Here is a 23,072-nt window from a genome sequence, read left to right as displayed (position 1 = left end):
TAGACCTCAATTATTTAAAACTATATGATTTTAATAGCTGCATGGAGAAACAAGTAAACTAATGTGAGAAGAAATTAGTAAATAGACTATGAGTCCAGATTAGATATTCCTGTTCCAGGCTTTGGCCCTATCAACATTTTAGCCAATTTCTCATCCTGTCTTCTTCTTTACCTCACGTGCTACCCAACAAACTTTCTCTCTCAGTGGTAAATGGCGTTAGATGTTTGTAACCCAAGTTCCTTGAAGGGGACTGTTGGCTAACAAGAAATGGGTTTTACTCATATTTCAAATTTACAATTAATAGCATTTCTATTTGTGAATATAAAGAAGATTCTATTTACATACTGTATGTAAGTAAATCTAGTTTTTGCAAGACTAAGATTTGTATTCTGTCTCCGTATGTTCTCCTAAAAGTCTGGGAATAGGCTGGAGACCTCCACCAGGTGCTACTGGGTTTACCTATCAGTGGATATCACCTCTTTACCCTTTATAGCAAACCTACCTCCATTAAAAGTAAGATCAGGTCATTTGTCTTTCTTCTCTCTTTATTTCATTTCTCAGGTACTTTTTAATCTAGAGTATCTACGCTACTGAAATTTAATTTATCCCCTCTGTGTATAGTATTTTTTTTATGTTTTTATTTATTTTTGAGACAGAGCATGAGCAGGGGAGGCGCAGAGAGAGAGGGAGACACAGAATGTAAAGCTCAGGCTTTAGGCTCTGAGCTGTCAGCACAGAGCCTGACACAGGGCTCGAACTCACAGACTGCAAGATCATGACCTGAGCTGAACTCGGACCCTTAAGCCACTAAGCCACCCAGGTGCCCCGCCTCTATGTATGGTATTAAAAAATAATCGCTATTCTCAGAAGTGTTTCAATCCATTTTGCTTAATGTTTTGCTTCTCCATTCTTTGTTTTAAAAAAATACATTGCTCATTTTTTCCCTCACATTTTTTGTTCTGATTAAGATCTCATTGTCATCATTTTCTTTATCCTTTTTCAATGGATTCATTTATTTACTACTTTAATGTTCCCTTTGCCATCTATTTGAGGCTACTGGATCAGAATAGAAACTAAATTGGATCAGGGCACTGAGGAGAAAAGTGTGTCTTATGGCAAGAGTGGGAATTAGAGACTTTAGAAACTAGAAATTCATTAAGTGGAAACCTAGCCAAGGCTTTCTGTAGACCACAGAAATGATACATAAGAGAGGTACCAAGAAAATTCTCCAGGTTGGTGGAAAGGCTTACGTATACTAGTTGGTCCGTGGTACTACTGGTTCCATCAAATGTTCACATATCATCAAACATTATACCTTTAATAACCACATTAGTGATCTGGTACAATCTATTCAGAAGTATCATTTTGATTGTGAGAAAATGGAAAAATAAATTTCTAAATTTTGCCTATTGTTTTACAGATTTCTATCTAATTTTTTTATTATGTTATACCTATACATTTTCTGCCATTGCCTTTCAAGATACAGATCTTTTGTTTTCCCTTCTTCCTAAAATAGAGAATTGATTAAATATGTTTTCTGGGGCAAGAATTTGGATGGAGTTCCAGCTTTACCACTAATTGTATGATCTTGAAAATGTACAAAACCCCTCCCAGCCTCCCTTTTCTCATCTATAATTGATACAGAACGATAGAACATATATCCTTAAGTTTTTTGTGGGAATAAATTAAAGTGCACATAAAATGCTAGTTCCAAGCACATATCAAGGACTTAATGATATTAGCCATTATTATTGTCATTATTATCACTGCTGCTACTGTTCCTTTTTTTTTTTTAGATTACTAATTTCTAGATTGGATTTCCTCCCATCATACAGTTCATTTAAGCCAATAGTGAGGAGTACACTCTTCATCTGTGAACAATTAAGTTAGAGGAAAATTAATCCATGTTATAAGAACCTGTTTATAGTCTAACATATGCCAGATAATTATTGATGTTTTATGTACAATCTTTTAGGAAGTGAATAATTTTTAGAGAATGTGTACCTAAGTACTGTTTTTTCATTAAAAATTAATTTATCTTACTTTTTAAAATTAAGAAGAATTAATTCTAGTGCTAAAAAACTCGTTGTGTTATTGTTTTCTAGCAACCAAGTGAAGCCATCCACTTCTTTTTATTTTTTAATATTTATTTTGGGGAGACAGAGAGAGACCATGCAAGCAGGGGAGGGGCAGAGAGAGAGAGAGAGAGAGAGAGAGAGAGAGAGAGAGAAAGAGAGAGAGAGAAAGAGAGAAAGAGAGAGAGAGAGAGAGAGAGAGAAAAACAGGATCTGAAGCAGGCTTTGTGCTGTCAATACAGAGCCAGATGCGGGTCTCAAACCCTCGAACAGTGAGATCATGACCTGAGCCAAAGTTGGACACTTAACCGACTGAGCCACCCTGGCTCCCCCATACGCTTGTTTTAGTGGCACTTAAAGATCGAGAGGCTCTCCATCCTGGTTTCCCTTCCGCTCCTTTTTCTCAGGATTATTTGGCCTGGCAGCACTGCTAATAGTTTGATAGCCGACTGGTAAGGAAAACACCTCAGGGCTCTCTGTACCCGAATTAGATAAAGAGAAATTAGCCACATGCATTTTTAAACTGGACACCCGCAATGTTACATAAAGAGGATCTACAATCGAGCAAGGGAAAATGATGAATACAGATGGGAACCAAGTCTCTGGGGCAGAGAGTAAGAGCCCCATAATTGAACTATAATACTTCACAATTTCCAAAGAAAAGAAAATAAAGAGCTAGCAGTATTCAATGTGGCTTTACAAAAGCCTTTTCTTAAAGTTATGGCGAAGAAAATATTGGAAATGAAAAGGAAGACAGTGACTCAAAAAGTAATATACTGTGTCAGGCTATTGAGGTTAGCAAGGAAAATATTATTTACGTGAATCTATCTCAAGGGCAAAATAAAAGCAGTTTGAGCTGATGTTAGCTAAAGGTCTTAGAAAGAAAACAAATGATATATTTTTCAAATAGTCTATTATATAAGGAATATAGTGTGGTGAAAACAAGTTGCTAAAAGAGCAACATTAATTTTTTTATTAATTCCCTTTGAAATCAGAGGGAGGATTTCTATTTAACTGAACATATAGCAAATCATAGCTCAACTGGTTCACTCAACTTACGTGGAAAAAAGTTTGTCCAAAGAGATTAAATCACCTACCCACAACTATAGAGATAGTTATTTGTGATCGGATTCGTATAGAGAAATAAGAAAGAAAAAGTCTCTTGCCATTTGTACCATTACTCTAGCATAAAATGTTTAACAAGGGAATAAGCAAGAACACTGATATCTCAACAAATTTAACCCTGCTTAAACAATTCCTTAGACCTTAATTTCATATCAAGAATACCATTAAGAGATATCTTTACTTATAAGCAATCAATGAAAAGTTTGTTTGCAATGCAGTTGTTTAGAATTCAGTATATATCTGTAGATATATAGATATCTGTATCTATAGAGATATAGATATCTAGATATATCTATATATCTATAGATATCTATATATCTATAGAGATATAGATATAGATAAAATATATATTTTAAATGTAAACACTGTCCAAATATTCCTCTGGGGAATTCACAAGATTCTATATAATCTATTTTATGCTCAAGGTTTAGTAAGAATCATGCCATATTAAGTGTTCCTCATCACCACTTTTAATACTGTTTCTAAAGGAAATCAGCCCAATCTCAGAATATTAGAAAGATACTTTCAAAATCAGCCTATTTTATAATGCCAATACTTTTATGTTTCTGTAGTATTTTTACCCATATCATCTTACCTAATCTCATAGCCCTCAGAGATCATTCCATTGTTTCCTCTTAACAGACAACAAAATTGAGGGCCAGATTGTTAAAAGGCCTGCTAACCATTACAGGGCAATTAAGGGTAATAGAGAGTGTAACCTGTTTTTGTAGTTGCTGTGTCTATTTCTTCACCTGTTCTCCCTCTGAATTGTCTGCGTTGGTAATGTCAGAGCATGCACTGATGTCAGGCAAATCTAGAATGGATTATACCCTAGAACTAGGTTCAGGGTATGCCAGTAAGAATGAACTGAATTTGGAGCAACCAGGCAAAGGTAACCATTTTAATTCAATGATCAGAAAAGTTTTTTTCCATGAGATGAAAGACCTATGGTGGAGTAGATTGGAATAAGAATTTGACATCTGTGGTATTGAGGAGATGGAGAGCAGATTCTGTGCGTGTCTAACAGATCAGAGGACTTTGGAATTGATTTGGAAGTCAATGAGAAATTCAGAAACCAGGTACCAATACGCCAGTAAATAATGGTAATTCAAGCAAGCTTCAATTGACCTACAGTTTGGGAAATTAACTTTCTGTGCTGCCTTCTCCTAAGGCTATATTAGTTATTTGTTTGTAAGAGAGTGTAGTAAAAACTCAAGTATATACAAGTGACATTTCCATGATTTGATTTCTTAAATGATGTGTCTACAAGATGTAACATTCTTAGGCCTTTTATCAAAATAAGGCTGAACATTTTGACAGGTCTAATATAAACATTCATGCTGAAGGAATTAAAAACGTCATACCATCTATTCAATGATTATTGCTTATAATTGTTTTATTCTTTTCAAAATGTCTTGATTTTCCTGCTTAAGTATGGGTTTCTCAACAATTCATGTGTTTATACCTTCAGTTAAACTGATGAGTTTTCAAAACATTGGAAAAATGAGCTGGATTTTTTGCTCAATCTCAATTAAAATAGATGTATTTAATCTCAAACTTAACATGCAAAATTTTGTTTTTTGTATTGTACTTTAAAGTTTTGTAGAATTGTATCTGTTTGCAACCCACATAGTGAATAGTGCTAAAATAAAAAAAAATGACAAATCAATCCATATTGTTAATATCCCCAGAAGCTGACATTTAATTTTTAAATATGTTTATAGTTTAATTATACTGTTTTTTCCTTAAATAATTACCTAAAACAAATATTTCCTTACATACTACCTCAAGCCTCAATTTTGAGATTTTCCAGGGAACCCATCATAATGTACAAATTTATTTCATATCCTTTCACTAAAAGTATCTTTCTTCTGAATGCCTTACAATATTTTGTTGTTGTTTGTTTGCTCTTTGCAACGTTGTTAGAGGTTTAAGTTGTTTATCCTTTATAATTACAAGCTTAAGGTTTAACAGGGATTTAACCATTGAAGCTTATGGAATGTTGTTTCCTGTTTACTTATTTCTGTAGGTTCAGTACCAATGGTCTGGTTATGGGTCTATGAGTGTTATGGGGGGCAAAAACTAGACATGCAAGGACAAACTAAAAACAAGATATTTCTGTTATGCATCTGTCAGATTTTGTCTGATACCATATCTGAGCATATGAATCTTCAGTGAATAATACAGCTTTATGTCTGTCTTTCCTATGTCACACAATACCTCTGGACCAACTCTATTTTGGTATCATACATGCAAGTTTCGGGAAAACAGAGTTTGCACCTTGACACAGTGACACAGGACTGTGTCCAAGTTATATATAAAATACAGAAATTAATGTCATTATTTGCAATTTGTATGTTTCTATATGCCAACAGTCTTAGAATAAAAACTATTATCTAGTTTTCTAGATAAATGGTCAATATAAAAAATTTCTACATAAGAAACAATTAATTCAAAAAACACAATTAGGGGCACCTGGGTGCAGTTGGTTAAAGCATCCGACTCTTGATATTGGCTCAGGTAATGACCTCATGATTTGGGGATCAAACCCTACATTGGGCTCTGAGTTGGCCTTGAGGACCCTGCTCAGGATTCTCTCTCTCCCTCTCTCTCTGTTGTCCCCTACTTGTTCTCACTCTCAAAATAAATAAACATTTAAAAATTTTTTAAAAAATAATTAGAAATTGTATTTAATATGATATCATTTATGATATCATCCAGGGATATTAAACACCTAAAAATAAATCTGATAAAATATGTGTATAATCTCTACATTGATTCTATATTGCTAAGAAAAATTTAATGAAATCTAAATAAATGGAAAAAAGTGTACCATACTCTTGTATTGGAGGAGTAAATATTAAGATTTCGATTTGTCCCATATTGATTTATAGATCCAATTCAATACTAATTCTAATGTAAATTGGCAAGCTAATTAAAAATTTATATGCAACTCTAGTTTCTGTGAAATTCTGCAAGTTCAACAGAGTTGGAAGGCTTATACTACTCAGTATGAAACTTATAAAGCTTCATATTTATAATATTCATAATGTCATTTTTAGTACATTTTTTTAGTTAGAATAGTCTAACAGAACTGAAAGTAGAGTCCAGAAACACTCATATGTATATAGAGAGAATCACCTAATTTGTAACAAAGACACATCATTAATTCAGGGAGGGAAGGATTTATTTTCAACAAATGATGTGAAATCAATTAGATACTTATCTAATTGGATAACTGGAAATAGATGATAGACCTAAATGTGAAAGGAAAAACAGCAAAACTTCTGGAGCGAAGCATAGGAGAATATCTTCATCACCTTGAGGTAGGCAAAAAATTCTCAAATGGAGTATAGAAAATGCTAATCAGTAATGGGAAGACTGACAAAGTGGACTTCATTAAATTAAGAACTTCTGATCATCAAAAAACATTATTAAAAGAGGGAAAAGTCAGATCACAAATTAAGAGAAGTCATTTATAATTCATACATCTGTCAAAGGACTTAAATACAGAACAATAAAGAGTTTCTAGCTTCTTAGAACAAACTAATAACTGTTAAAGGAAAATACTGACAAATTAAAATTCATCAATATTAAAAATCCCTTTCAAGGAAACAATACATTTAATAGACAAGCCACATACTACGAAAACATATTCACAAATATATATCTGATTTGTGTCTAGTATATATTAACAATTCCTACAAATGAACAATAAAAAGACAGCTAACAATTTGAAAATGGGGACAGAGTTCAACAGATACTTCACATAAGAAAAATGGCTATTAAGTACATGAAAAAGTACTCAAATCATTAGTGATAAGAAAATTGCAAATTAAAACCACATGAAATACCCTTATGAAACCTCCTACCAAAGAAAAGTGCAAGAGCCGATTACTGGTTAATTACACCAAACTTTTCAGAAGAATTAACTCAACTCTTTCTTTACCTCTTTCAAAAGTTAGAAGAATATACTTTCTTCATATATTCTATGAGGCTAGTCTCATAAAAAGCCAAAGACATCACAAGAAAACTACCAACCAGTATCTTTTTTGAGCAAAAATTCAATAATCCTGGAAAATATACTAGCAAACAATCTGGTAGCCTACTTAAAAGGATCGTACACTATGACCAAGTGGGATTCATTCCAGAAATGCAAGAGTAGTTGAACATACAAAAATTAATATAACATACGCCATTAATTTAAAAAAAGGCAAAAACAGCAAAAACAAAAACAAAAAAAAAAACAATGATCATTTCAATTGACACAGAAAAACCACTTCACAAAATCCAACACCATTTCATGATACTAACATTCAACAAATTAGGAATTAAAGGGAATTTGCTCAACAAGATAAAGTTTATTTATAAATAACTCACATCTAACATAATTATCGAAGGTGAAATACTGAAATTTTTTCCTTACAATCAGGAAAAAGGCAAGTATTCCACTTTTGCACTTCTATTCAACATTATTAGAATTTATAGCCTAATCATTTAGGCAAGAAAAATAAATAAAAGGCATCTAAATTAGAAGAAGTAAAACTACCTTTATTTTCAGATGACAGTATCTTATATACGTAAAATCTTAAAGAACCCATAATGCAACTATTAGAGGAATAAACAAATTGGAGAAAAGTTTCAGGATAAAACATCAATGCACAAATACTATTTGGATTTCTATACATTATTGATAAGTAATCCAAAAAAGAAGATTTAGAAAACAATTCCATTTATAATAGCATCAAAAATAATAAAATACTTAGGATTAAGTTTAACAAAGAAAGTATAAAACTTGTACACCAAAACCCACAAAATATTGATGAAAGAAATTTTAAAAGACTTAAATAAATGGAAAGACATGTCATGTGCAGGGACTGGAAGGCTTAATTTTGTTAAAATGGAAGTACTCCCCCAAAACAATCTTACAGAGTTAATGAAATCTCTAGCAAAGTCCAATGACCGTTTCGCAGAAATGAAAATCTGATCCTAAAATTAATATGGGATTTCAAGATCCTCTGAATGGCCCAAACAATATTGAAAAAGGAAAACAAAACTGGAGGACTCACATTTCTGGCTTACAAAACTAACACAAAGCTACAGTAATCAAAATAGTGTGGCACTAGCAGAAGGGTGAGCAAAAAACCAATGAAATAGACTTGAGGGTACAGAAATAAATCAAGCATCTATGACCAATTGATGTTTTTCTTCAAATTTTTATTTAAATTCTAGGTAATAACATGCAGTGCAGTATTTTTTTCAGGAGTAGAATTTAGTGATTCATCACTTACATATAACACCCAGTGCTCAACATGACAAGAGCCCTCCTTAATCCCCATCACCCATTTAGCCCATCTCTCACCCACTTCCCTCCATCATGCGTCAGTTTGTTCTCTATTGTAAAGAGTTTCTTATGGTTTGTTTACCTCTCTTTTTCCTCCTTCCCATATGTTCATCTGTTCTGTTTCCTAATTTCCACATATGAGTGAAATCATATCATGATAGTCTTTCTCTGACTTATTTTGCTTAGCATAATACACTCTAGCTCCATCCACATCACAGCAAATATGTAGCCAATTGATTTTTGACAAGAGTGCCAGGACCATTTACTGGAGCAAAGAACAGTGTTTTCAATAAATGGTATTGAGACAATTGCATAGCAGTGTAAAAAAGGATAGATTTTTACCCTTGCCTCACACTGTATTTAAAAATTAACTCAAAATGGATCAAAGGTCTAAAGTTAAGAGCTAAAAATATTATAATAAAACAGGTAAACCATGACCTTGGATTTGACAATGATTTCATAGATACGACCCAAAGAGTATGAGCAACGGAAGATAATAGACAAATGAAACTTTATCAGAATTAAGGCTTTTGTGCAAAGGACACTATCAAGAGAGCTAAAGACCACCCACAAATTTGTAGCAAGTATTTGCATATTACATCTGATTAGGGTACTTAGTATTCAAAATATATAAACATTTCCAACTCACCAACAAAAAGACAAACAACCCTGTTGAAATACAGGCAAGAGAATTCAATGAACATTTTTCCAAAGAAGTTATAAAACTTGCCAAAAACACTTGAAAAGTGCTCAATATCGTTAGTCATTTGGGAAATTAAAATACAAACCACAATGACATACCACTTCACACCCACTAGGATGGCTAGAATTAAAACACGGAAAATAAGTGTTGGTAAGGATATAGAGAAATGTTAACCTTCACACACTGCTGGTGGGAATGTCAAATGGTGCAGCTGCTATGGAAAACAGTTTGGCAGTTTCTCAATAAATAAAATAGAGTTATCATTGATGCAGCAATTCACCTTCTAGGTACACACTCAGAATAGTTGAACACAGATATTCAAACAAAAAAAACTGTACACATTCATGGCACTATTCCCAATAGCCAAAGTGTGGATACAACCCAAGTATCTATCAACTGATACGTGCATCCACAAATAGGTCATACAAACAATGGAACACTGTTATCCATAACAAGTACTAAAGTACTGACACATGCATGCTACAGCATGGATAAACCTTGAAAACATTACGCTAAGTGAAACAAGACAGACACAAAGGCCATGTGTTATATGATTCCATTTATATGAAATAAGCAGAATAGTTAAACCCATAGAGACACAAAGCACATTAGTTGTTACCAGGGGCTGAGGAGACAGATGAACAGAGAGTTACTGCTTAAAGGTATAGGGTTTCTTTTTTGGTATGATGAAATTATTCTGAAACTAGAGTGTGGAGACAATTGAACGGTATAGTGAAGGCACTAAATGGCACTGAATTGTACACTTGAAAATGGTTAAGATGGTGAATTTTATGTTATATATTATATATATTTTACCACAATAAAAAAAATCAAGAAGAAATAAAAGATGATCCCATGTGCCCAGAAGAAGCGAGTGGGACAAGAGAACGACATTACATATTTTAAGTGTTAAGAATATCACTTTTGATGGCCCTGTGTACTATGGTTAAGAGAGATCAAGGGAATAGTTCTTAGACCCTTGGAATATGTATTTTAATTGGATGTTGATCAGATGATGAAGTTTTTCTTTAAGGGAGCCGCATGCAGTTTTACATCTATGTAAGAAATATACTGAAATATTTGTATACTGAATCTAATTACTCTGATGCCCTAGTTAAATCTGACTCATTTTCAGGACATCATAGTACAAATGACCCTACCTGATGAAAGAGGGGTGTATTCCCTCAGTCTCCACAATATTAGACAAATTAAGTCTCAGGAAGAACAAGTTCTTCTGTTTCAACATTATAACCCTGTTCCTTTACCCTCCTCTTATAATCACTTAATCACCCTGAGTACCTTAAACTTTCTATGTGCTTTCAAAATTGCAGCATCCATCACATGTGCAAGCTCTGACTACAGCTAACTCTAATATCCAAGTCAGAATTTAGAGCATTCGCTTCTGGGCGATTTAAAAGTTATTTTGGGGGTGCCTGGGTGGCTCAGTCAGTTAAGCATCTGCCTCTTGATCTCAGCTCAGGTCTTGATCTCTGGGTCATGAGTTCAAGCCCCGTACTGGGCTCTGCACTGGGTGTGAAGCCTACTTAAAATACAATCAAAGTGATTTTTAACTTAAACAATTGCAAATCCTTTGGCTTTACAAGTTTCAGCCTTACAGGATTGTAGAGATGGGGTATTTTGCATTTATTGAGATTCAGGAGAAGATGGAGCCACCAACACACATATGCCAATTTCCCCTTTCATTTTTAATGCATGCCAACAGTGCACTTTTCTATAGTTTTTCAAAATGCCTATTAATGCTTGTACTGAAGAGATTTCATTGCTCTCAGACATAGAACACTGCAGGAGTTCACTTCTTTTGTTTTCATTCCAATGGATTGGGGGAAGTTTTCTGATTAAAAATAATTATGAAAGCATTTTCTACTGTAAGATCTTGCATGCTCTTTAAAGAGTCCTTTTTGGTACATCAGAAAACCTCTTGTTAAAAGCATTAATAAGGGGCGCCTGCGTGGCTTAGTCAGTTAATCATCGACTCTTGATTTTGGCTCAGGTCATGATCTCATAGTTTCATGGGTTTAAGCCCCAGGTCGGGCTCTGTGCTGGCAGTGTGGAGGCTGTTTGGGATTCTCCCTCTCTCTCTGCAACCCGCCCCCCCATGCTTCCCCAGTCTCCTAAAAATAAATAAACTTAAAAAAATTGATAAGACTTTATTTCATTTCTTCACTGAACATTTCACATAAATCCCTTTCCTTCGTGTTTCAGGGTTTACGTGATATAAATACAGAGAACAAACTGGTGATTTGCAAGAGGGTAAGGGCATGGAGAGATGGGCAAAATAGGTGTAGTGGAATAAGAGTCACAAACTTTGATTATAAAGCAAATACATCACAGGGATGAAAAATACAGCATAGAGGATATAATCAATAATGTTGTAATAACATTGTATGGTGACAGATGGTAACTATTCTTATTGTGGTGCACTCTGTGTCACGTGCAGAACTGTCCAATCACTGTGTTGTACACTGGAAACTAATAACATTGGCAACTACACTCCAATAATAATTTTTAAACATTTCTATATTTCCAAAAGTTCTTTCAAATGAATAATTTTTGGCCTCCCATTTAGTGCAAAGCATTCTAAGAAAACAATTTGGCAAATGTCTGAGGATGAATGTATGAGGACTTTCATTATGTTCTTTTTAATAGTGAATCATTGAAAATGCTATGAAAATCTATCAAAAGAGAATTTGGCTAAGTGGTCTCTGGTATAGCTACTCACTTGATTATTTAGGAAGAGCATAAGTAAGATTTTAACATTTTATGTTATGTATTGTAAAATACTATATACTCGTTGCTTTAGAGTAGCTAGACCAGGGGGGTAGCACTTTTACATCCCAATATAAAGATGGAGTTCCATAGAGTTATGCAATCTGTCCGGTGTTGCACAAGTGGCAGTCTTAGATCAGAAAAGCAGCTAATCTGACTCTAGAAACTACTCTTTTGATCACTATGCTACTGATGTCTCTCTACATTTATTGACATGGCATATGTTCTTATTATTTAAATATAGCAATTATTCAGAATACAAACTGGGAAATGAAAAATATAGCTGTATCTTAATATATTTCCAGTCATTATATCTGACAAGGATTTATAGCAATCCCCATTATACTTTCCATCCATTTTTCTAATTTTCTATAGTATTTTTATTCAATTAGAAAATACAAGATTCATGCATAATGAATATTCTTTTTATTAAGTAAACGCTAGGCCCCAGGTGGAGCTTGAACTCACAACCCTGAGATCAAGAGTTGCATGCTCTACTGATGAGCTAGCCAGGCACCCCAGGAGATTCTTAATACGTTAGTGTTACATGATTCCTTAATACATGACAGTTTGAGGGAAAATAAAGAAAAATGCATATACCTATATAAACATATTGAATGGTTATCAACTAAAATATTAGCAGTGCTTATATTTAAATGATAGATTACAGGAAAAATTTTCCTAAATTCCTTTTTGTCTTTATATGTAAGGTCTATCTTTTCTTAGTCACAATATGTCACACAGCAATAAAAGTGTAATAAAAGTTTAAAATAAAAAAAATGTGGTACAATTTGCTTTGCTTGCATTGAATACTCAGTGTTTATAGGCAGTGATGGCAGAATGGAAACATAACTGAGCCTTCCTATCCCTACAGCAATGTAAACTATTTAAGTAGTACACAGATAATTTAAGGATGATACAGTCAATGTTCCCAGAGTAAGCAATTTTCATTCCATTACCACAGCTGCATAAAGGACAACTCTCAACCACCTGCAGAAATTTCTTTCAAATATGTCCTAGGAGAATTTCAGCTTGCAGCTTAGTAGCCTTCTCTTAAGACACAAACCAGGTTCAGTTACTGAGGTTCTCCTGCTTTCACTAAGTCAAGGAGTCTAGATGTGTGTTTTCACAGAGCAAAGAGAAACAGCCACCTACTGAACATAAAAATCTTAAGAATTCATATTCCAGACAATCATATTGTGCATAAATGTATCAAATTAACCTACTGTATACCTTGAATTTGCACAGTGTTATATGTCCCATATACTTTAATAGAGAGAAATGTATATTATTAAAAAAAAAGAATTCATATTCCAGAGAAAATATGGTTTTATACTTAGGTTAAGTTAAACTCAAGATTTGCCTTTGCCAGTGATCTCAACAGAAGACCCTTTGACATAAAGTGTATAAATGCAATAGATGGTCTATTACTGTTTCAATTCCAAATCAAATATCATCTCTTCTGTTTGTATTTTATTGGGAAAGATCACAGAATTGGAGGACCACAATAACATGAAATGGAAACCTTAGATTAGCTAATTGAATATTAAAAAAAATCTTGTTATATTTTCCCTACTCCACGTTCACTTTGTCACTGCTAACAGTAGAGATATCTATTAGTAATACATTTTGAGTTATTACTCTGAGGACCAGAATCAATGACTGAGGACTGTTACTACAGAAAGTCAAAAATGTCATTGAGAGTGATTCTGATTTCACAATATTCTTGATCATCATTTAATGTTTATTAAAAGATCCATTAAAAGTCCATCATGCTAATTTAACTAGGAAAATCTAATAGATTGCCAGTGGATAGCTTCCACTAAATTAATGTAGGGGAATTATAACCAAAGCCTTGTCATTAAGAAATAAATAAAAACTGTAATGGTGTATTAATTACTAGCAGAAATCAATTATACCATTAATGAGTGAAATTAAATCTTTAAGACAAAATTTAGTAAAACTTCTCATTTTTAAAAATAACTCACTGATATTTTGGTTTCAGTATTAATGTGTCTCACTCATTGTAATTGAGAGTTGTGTACACCCATTTGGAGTGCCATGGGGCTAAACCATTCCTGTGTTCCTGCCTTCTAGGATTGCTCACAGATAGCACATTTCCTTATCTCTCTTGGGTGGCAGGCTCTCTTGTTAGGGTGACTGACCCAGTGAAAAGCTGCCTAGTTGGTAAATAAGTCTATTTCTGTGGATCCAGTAAGCAAAGCAATTTTTATTCTTCCATTATGTCCTTCTTCATAACCTTTATCAACAGTAAAGGACATATGTTGATTCTCCATCTGCTGGCCTTTTATCTTGCCTCTCATTTTGTACAGGATCCAAGCAACAAACAAGGACACTCTTTATTTGACTTCCTCAAGGATCCTAGCCTAGAGGAATTTGTGCACTAGGTGTATCGAGTTGGCCATTTTATCTGTGTCTTTCCTATGGAGAATCTTCCATATTTAGGAAAAAGGTACTTAGTAAACAAGAAGCTCATTTTTAAAATGAATGTATGATTCAATAAATCAATAGCACAAAAGTCTCAAAAGTATGTTACTTTCTGTCCTTAATTTATAAGCATTAAGTGCCTGGTATTTTGCAAAATGCTGGCACAAAACAAGTGAGACTCATGTCAGTTGGGTGGCAGAATAGGAAGCCCTGGACTTTTCTTTCTCCAATGGACACGTTGATTCAACAGCAATACACAAATCAACTATGGTGTGAAATACAGAAATTAGTTGAGATGAGAGGCTCTTACAGCCTGGTCAAGTATGAAGCCAGCCACAAAACAGATAGGAAAATTGGATGCATCCTCTTGCCTTAATCCCCATCCCTAACACATTGCCATATAATTAGGAGGAATCCTCCAGATCCCAGTTTATCCCTGAAGAGAGAATTAGACCGCACAGACAACATTCCAACTTTTTGGAGGGCTGCCCAAGATATGGCTTCTATCTTACGTGTCTCAGAGTGTTGACAAAATCAACAACTGCTAGAACCCTGGAACTATAGAGAACAAAGACAGTAATTTGACCTGAACACATCCACCCACCACAGATCCTTCTCAAGCTCAACACAAAACAAGCGCGTGGGGGAAACCAACCAACCAACCCACCGAGCAACTCCCAGCTTCTTTCTGGGGAGGATAAGGTTTGAACTATACATCCAAAGTTACAACTTTTTTTGGGTGCCATCTAAGGAATTAGTTTTAATTACCTGTCTTGAAGCACTGACAGGACCTGGCATACACTAGACCCTTATGGATACAGAGGACAAAGGTGGTGATTTGAACTAGTGTGTGAGCGCTCACCACAGCTCCTTCTGGCTCAGCACTGAATAAGGAGGTGGAAGCCAAAGCAAAAATAGAAATAAAACTAACCCCTAGTTTTTCCCTGGGGAGGGAAAACGTTGGATCACAAATTCAACATTCCAACTTTTCTGAGTGCTACCTAGGGATTAACTTTTGTCTTGCCTGGATCACAGCACTAATGGGACACAGCATATGTTAGACCTCTGGGGTCATCAGAGAACAAGTCAACCAATTAAACTAGCTTATCGGCATTTACTACAGCTCTTCTTCCAGCTCAACGTGGAACAATCAGGTAAAAATAACAACAACCAACCAAACAAACAAACCAGCTCCCAGCTTTTCTTTGGGTAGGGATAGAATTGGACTGCATGTCAAAAGTTTCAAGTTTCAACATTTCCAGAAGTTGCCCAAGGGATTGACTTCTCTGTTACATAAATCAGAAAATTGATAGAACATGGACTTTTCTAGATTTCAGCACATTATTTGAACTATGACACAAATACTCACCCCATCCCTGCCCCTCTCCTCCCCCCCATAAACACTAGTACAACACAGAATGAGCAGGTTAAAGACTCCAGCTCCCAGCTTTTCCCTGGGGAAAGAAAGGGTTGGAGAGTACATGTGATGTGCTGATTTCTCCAGTTACTACCCCAGGGATTTGTTTGTTTCTTCTAAGGGCTAAGAACAAAAATGGTGGTTTGGACAAACACAAATACTTGAGAGGCCTACAGAAGCTTTGGCTGGCTTGATTGATAAACATCATCTCTTGTATGAGGCCACTCTGTAAAGACTGAGAGAGGTAGCACTTCTGCCTAATATACAGACAATAACACAAAGAGTCAAGAAAAAAAAATATATAGAAACATGATCCAAAAAAAAGGCACAAGATAAAACTCCAGAAAATATCCTTAATGAAATGGAGATATATCAATTACCTGAAAGAAGATTAAAATTAACCATTATCAAAATGCTCATGAGGCTCAATATGCTACAAATAATGCATGAAAGAATTTCAACAAAGAGAAAAATGTTTCAAAAGAACTAAGTATTAATTTTTGAGTTAAAAAATATATGTGAATTGAAAAACTTAATAGAAGAATTCAATGTCAGACAAGACTGAGCAGAAGAAAGAATTAGCAAATTTAAAGATATTTGACACTATTCAGAAGAGCAAAAAAGAAAAAAAAATGAGGAAATTTCAAGCATTTATGGGATGTCAATAAGAAGACTAACATACGTCCTATGTGAGTCACAGAAGAAGAGTGACAACCAAAAGCTTATTCCAAGAAATAATGACCGAAAACTTTCCAAATGTGGAAAAGAAAATGGACAACTAGATCCAGGAAACCCAAAGGATCTCAGATAAGTTGAATCCAGAGAAATCTATATGGAGACAAATTATAATCAACTTGTCAAAAGTCAAAAACAATGAGAGAATTTGAAAGCAACAAGGAAACAAGACTTGTTATGAATATGGACTCCCTGTAAGATTGCACACAGATTTTAAAATAGAAACGTTTTGGGCCTGAACGGAGTGGGATGATTTATTCAAAGCATTAAAGGGAAAAAAAGATGCCAACCAAAAATACTATGCAGGCAAATTGGTCCATTAAAAATGAAGGAGAGATAAAGACTTCATCAGATAAACAAAAGCTGAGGGAGTTAGTGTCTACTTGATCTGTCTTACAAGAGTTGCTATAAAGAGTTCTTCAAGTTGAAATAAACAAAAAAGCTAAATAGTAACATGATAACTAACTATAAAACTCATACTATATTACTATAACAGAAGTAGGTAAATCACTTAATTCTAGTATAAAATTAGTAAAATTCTACTATAAAATCACTTAATTCTAGTATCATTAAAATAATGATATCTAAAAAATGTTAGTGGATACAAACTAAAAACATATAAACTGCAACATCAATAACAAAGCATATGTGGGGAGAAGTAAAGGTGTAGGATTTTTCTATGAGATTTCAATTGTTCTCAGCTTACGCTAGACTGTTAAATGTTATGTGAGTTCCATGGGTACCACAAAATATCTATAGAAGTTACGCAAGAGAAAAAGAGAAAAGAAACAAAGCATATCAATACAGAAACAAATAAAAAAGAATGAAACACAAAGGAAGACAGCAAGAGAGGAATAGAATGACAAATGAACTACAGGACAAATAGAACAACTAACAAAACTGTGATTTTAAATCAATTTGTTTTCTATCAATAATTACTCTGAATGTACGTGGATTAAACTGTCCAATCACAGGACACAGAGTGGCTGAATGGATTACAACATGCAACCATGTGCCGGCTACAAGAGTCTCACTTTAGGTGTATGGACACACATAAGCTGAAAATGAAAGGGTGGAAAACAACTTTTTATGAATATAAAAGGAAGCAGAGTTAGCTAGCTACATTTATATCACATACAATAGACTTTCAGTAAAAAAGTGTCTTAAGAGGGGTGCCTGGATGGCTCAGTCGGTTCAGCATTTGACTTTGGCTCGGGTCACGATCTCATGGATTGTGGGTTCGAGCCCCACGTTGGGCTCTGTGCTGACAGCTCAGAGCCTGGAGCCTGCTTTGGATTCTGTGTCCCCTCTCTCTCTGCCCCTCCCTGACTTGCGCTCCGTTTCTCTGTCTTCAAAATAAATAAACGTTAAAAAAACTTTAATTGTCATAAGAGACAAAGAAGTATATTAAATAATGTTAAGAGTCAATTCAACAGGAAGATATAACAATTATACATATGTATGCACCCACTATCAGAACATCTAAATATATAAAGAAACATATAGACTTGAAAACATATTGACTGAATCGAAGGGAGAAATAGACAGCAATAGAGTAATAGTAGGAGAAATCAATTCCACAGTTTCAGTAATGGATCAAAGAACCAGATAAAACATCAATAAAGAAACTGCATATTTGAACACTGTGGACCAAATGGCTTCACAGACATACAGAACAAACAGCAGAAAAATAATCTCAAGCACACATGGAATATTCTCCAGGGTAGACTGCATGTCTACCAAAAAACAAGTCTTATCAATTTTTTAAAAAAATTGAAATCATACCAGGTACCTTTTCCAAACACAATGGAATGAAACCAGAAATCAAAAGCAGAAGGAAAAATGGAAAATTCAAAAATGTGAATATAAAACATTTTGAACCAGTGGATCAAAGGAAAAAAATCATAAATAAATTAGAAAATATCTCGAGAAAACAGAAATTAAAACCTAGCATGCCAAAACTTATGGGACACAGCAAAAGTGGTACTAAAAGGAAAGTTTAGTGATAAACATTAAGAAGGAAAAAATGAAACAATAACAAAGATCTTCAATAAACAATCTAAATTTACACCTTAGGGAATTAGGAAAAAAAAGACCCAACTAAGGCCAAAATTAGCAGAAGGAAGGAATTAATAAAGATTAGAGTAAAAATAAACAAAAGAGAGAATAGAAACAAAGTAGAAAAAAATCAATAGAAGAGTTGATTTTTTGAAAAGATAAAATTGACAAACCTTAGATTACCTAAGGAAAAAAGAGGACTCAAAATAAAAACTATAAATGAGAGAGGAGACATTACAACTGATGTCATAGAAATAAAAAGGATAAGAGACTACTATAAATAATTACACAACAGCAAACTGGATACATCGGAAGAAATGGATAAATACCTAGAAAAATACAACTTACCAAGACTTAATCATGTAGAAATAGAAGCAGATCTATAAACAGTAAAGAGATTGAATCAGTTATCAGAAATTTCCTAACAAGAAAAGCCCAGGATCAGATGAATTCCATTTAAAGAAGAATTAATGCTAATCTTTCTCAAATGCTTCCAAAAAATTGAAGAGGGGTGAACGCTTCCAAACTCTTACTATGAGGCCAGCATTATCTTGATATCAAAGCCAGATAAAGACACTGCAAGAAATGGAAGCTATAAGCCAATATCTCTGATAAATATAGAGGCAAAAAATCTTCAATAAAATTGCAGCAAACCCACCTCAACAGCACATTAAAAGTTTCGTACACCATGCCCAGGTGGGATTTATCCCTGGGATACAAGAATAGTTCAACATATAAATATCAATTTTAATGGCAGAATCAATGTCATATGATATTTTCCATAGATGGAATTATAAAATGAATTATAAAATTCAACACTCTCTCACCATGAACACTCTTGACAGACTGGGAACAGAAGGAAATTACATTGATATAATAAAGCCCAGATATGAAAAGGCAACAGTCAATAGCATACTCAATGGTGAAAAAGTTAATTTTTTTCACTCTAAGACAAGGGTGGCCACTCTAGCTACTTCTATTCAACATAGTACCAGAAGTTCTATCCAGAACAGTTAGGTAAAAGGAGGAAATAAGAGGTATCCAAATCAGAAAGAACTAAGTAAAATTGCACCGGTTTGCAAATGACATAATCTTGTACATAGAAAAACCTAAGCGCTTTCCAAAACAAACAAACAAAACCGGTTACAACTAATAAATACATTCAGTAGAACTGCAGCATACAAAATCTGCATACAAAAATAAGTGGGGTTTCCACGGTAGTTATTCCACTAACAACAATTTAAGCAAGAAATGAGAAAAACAGTATCATTTACAATAGCATCAGAAATTTTAAAAATACTTAGACTAAGGAGGTGAAAGACTTGTACACTGAAAACTGCAAAACACTGATGAAAGAAATTAAAGAAAATATAAGCAAAAAGAAAGACATGTTCATGGATTGGAAGACTTATTTCTATTAAAATGTCCATACTAATCAAAGTGATCTACAGATTCAATGCAATAACTATAAAAACCCCAATGAGATTTTTTTTACAGAAATAGAAAAGGCAATTCTTTTTTTAAAATATGAAATCTATTGTCAAATTGGTTTGCATACAACACTCAGTGTTCATCCCAACAATGCTCATCCCAGCACTCACTGCTCATCCCTCCTCAATGCCCATTTCCCACTTTCCCCTCCCTCCCACCCCCCATCAACCCTCAGTTTATTGTCAGTTTTTAAGAGTCTCTTATGGTTTTCCTCTTTCCCTCTCTGTAATTTTTTGTTTGTTTTTCCCCTTCCCCTCCCCCAGGGTCTTGTATTAAGTTTGTCAGGACCCACATAAAAGTGAAAACATATGGTAGCTGTCTTTCTCTGTAGGACTTATTTCACCCAGCATAACACTCTTCAGTTCCATCCACATTGCTACAAAAGGCCATGTTTCATTCTTTCTCATTGGCAAGTAGTATTCCATTGTGTATGTAAACCACAACTTCTTTATCCATTCATCAGTTGATGGACATTTAGGCTCTTTCCATAATTTGACTATTGTTGAAAGTGCTGCTATAAACATTGGGGTACAAGTGCCCCTATGCATCAGCACTCCTGTATCCCCTGTAAATTGCTAGCAGTACTATTCCTGGGTCATAGGATAGAACTATTTTTAACTTTTGAGGAACCTCCACACTGTTTCCAGAGTGGCTGCACCAGTTTGCATTCCCACCGACAGTGCAAGAAAGTTCCCGTTTCTCCACATCCTCTCCAGCATCTATAGTCTCCTGATTTATTCATTCTAGCCACTCTGACTGGCATGAGGTGATATCTCAGTATGGTTTTGATTTGTATTTCCCTGATGAGGAGCAACGTTGAGCATCTTTTTGTGTGCCTGTTGGCCATCTGCATTTCTTCTTTAGAGAAGTGTCTATTCATATTTTCTGCCCATTTCTTCACTGGATAATTTGTTTTTCAGGTGTGGAGTTTGGTGAGTTCTTTATAGATTTTGGATACTAGCCCTTTGTCCAACATGTCATTTGCAAATATCTTTTTCCATTCCGTCGGTTGCCTTTTAGTTTTGTTGATTGTTTCCTTTGCAGTGCAGAAGCTTTTTATCCTGATGAGGTCCCAATAGTTCATTTTTGCAATTATTACATTCTTAGATTCATGTGAAACCACAAAGGAATCCAAGGGTCCAAAACAAATTTGAGAAAAAAGAACGAAGGTGAAGGTATCTCACTTCTGATTTTAAATTATATTACAGAGCTACAGTAGTCAAACACTATGGCACTGATGGAAGAACAGATATATAGATCCATGGAACAAAATAGAGATCATAGAAATAAAAGCACACATATACGGTTAACTGATCTTCAAACAAGAGTGACAAAAATACAAAATGAAGAAAAGATTGTCTCTTTAATAAATGGTGTTGGGAAAACTGGACAGCCACATGCACAAGAATAAAATTGGACCCATGTCATATACCACATACAAAAATCAATCAAAATTAATTAAAGACTTAAATGTAAGACCTGAAACTGTAGAACTCTTAGAAGAAATCATAGGAAAAAATTATAATGATCTTGGCAATAATTTTTTGATATGACACCAAAAGTATAAACAACAAATACAAAAATAAATAAGTGAGGCTAAACCAAACTAGAAGCCTTCTGCAAAGCAGAAAATAATCAACTAAATGAAAAGGCAATCTATGCAATGGGACAAATATTTGCAAATCAGGTATCTAGTAAGGGATTAATTTATAAAATATATAATGAATTCCTACAAATCAAGTGAAACACCCTCCTCCCATAATCCACTTATGTAAAAAGACTAAGGACTTGACTAGACATTTCTCCAAAGATATACAAACAACCAACTTATATATGAAAAGATGTTCAACATCGCTATCCGCGAACTGCAAATCAAAACCACAATGAAGTCTTACCTCACACCCGTTAGGATGCCTATTATCAGAGAGAGAGAGAGAGAGAGAGAGAGAGAGAGAGAGAGAGAGACCAAAAAGTATTGGTGAGGATGTGAAGAAATTGGAGTCCTTCTATACTGTTGTTGAGAATTCAAAATGGTACAGCTTCTATGGAAAACAGTATGAAAATTCCTAAAATAATTAAAAATGGAACCACCATATGATCCACCAATCCCACTTCTGAGTATTTAACTAAAATAATTGAAATCAAGATCTTAAAGATATATTAGTTAGTACTCTCAAGTTCACTGCAGCACTATTTATAGTAGTCAACATGTGGAAACAACCTAAATGTCCTTCAACAGATAAATGGATAAAGATAATGTGATATATACATTTAATGAATTATCATCCAACCTTAAAAAGAAAGAAATCCCGAAATATACAACAACATGGATGAATGTTGAGGACATTAGGCTAAGTGAAATAAGCCAGTCACAAAAAAGACAAACACTATATGATTCCACTCATATCAGATATCTCAAATAGTCAAACTCATAGAAGCAGAGACAAGAATGGTTGCTAGTGGCTGAGGGGTGGAATAATTGGGGGAGGGGTGGTTTGCTAATCAAGGGGTATACAGTTCTTTATTTAAGACGTATAAATTCAAAAAATATTAAGTCCTAGAGAACTGCTAAACAACATTTTGCTTATAGTTAATTGAACAGTTTTGTACACGTAAACATCTATTAAGAGGGAAGATCTCTTATTCGTTTTCTTACCACAATCAGAAAAAGAGTCAATCCTTGTGCTTAAAAGATGTCAGTTGTGGAAGATTAAATTATGTGATTTGTAAGTAGGCATTCCATTCTCCCTAAAAATATAGAGCTAGGTAACAAGTTTTGTGGCATTAGGGAGTTTTCACAAACATAGATGTCAGTGGGAAGCACTGTGGTTACAGTTGGGCTGATTCCTCTTTAACAGTCTGTCTCTCCCATTCTCTCTTACTGTTTGT

The sequence above is a fragment of the Panthera onca genome, chromosome B4, assembly GCF_046562875.1.
Source record: "Panthera onca isolate mPanOnc1 chromosome B4, mPanOnc1 haplotype 2, whole genome shotgun sequence".
Lineage (NCBI taxonomy): Eukaryota > Metazoa > Chordata > Mammalia > Carnivora > Felidae > Panthera > Panthera onca.
Note: the sequence above shows the minus strand (reverse complement) of the source record.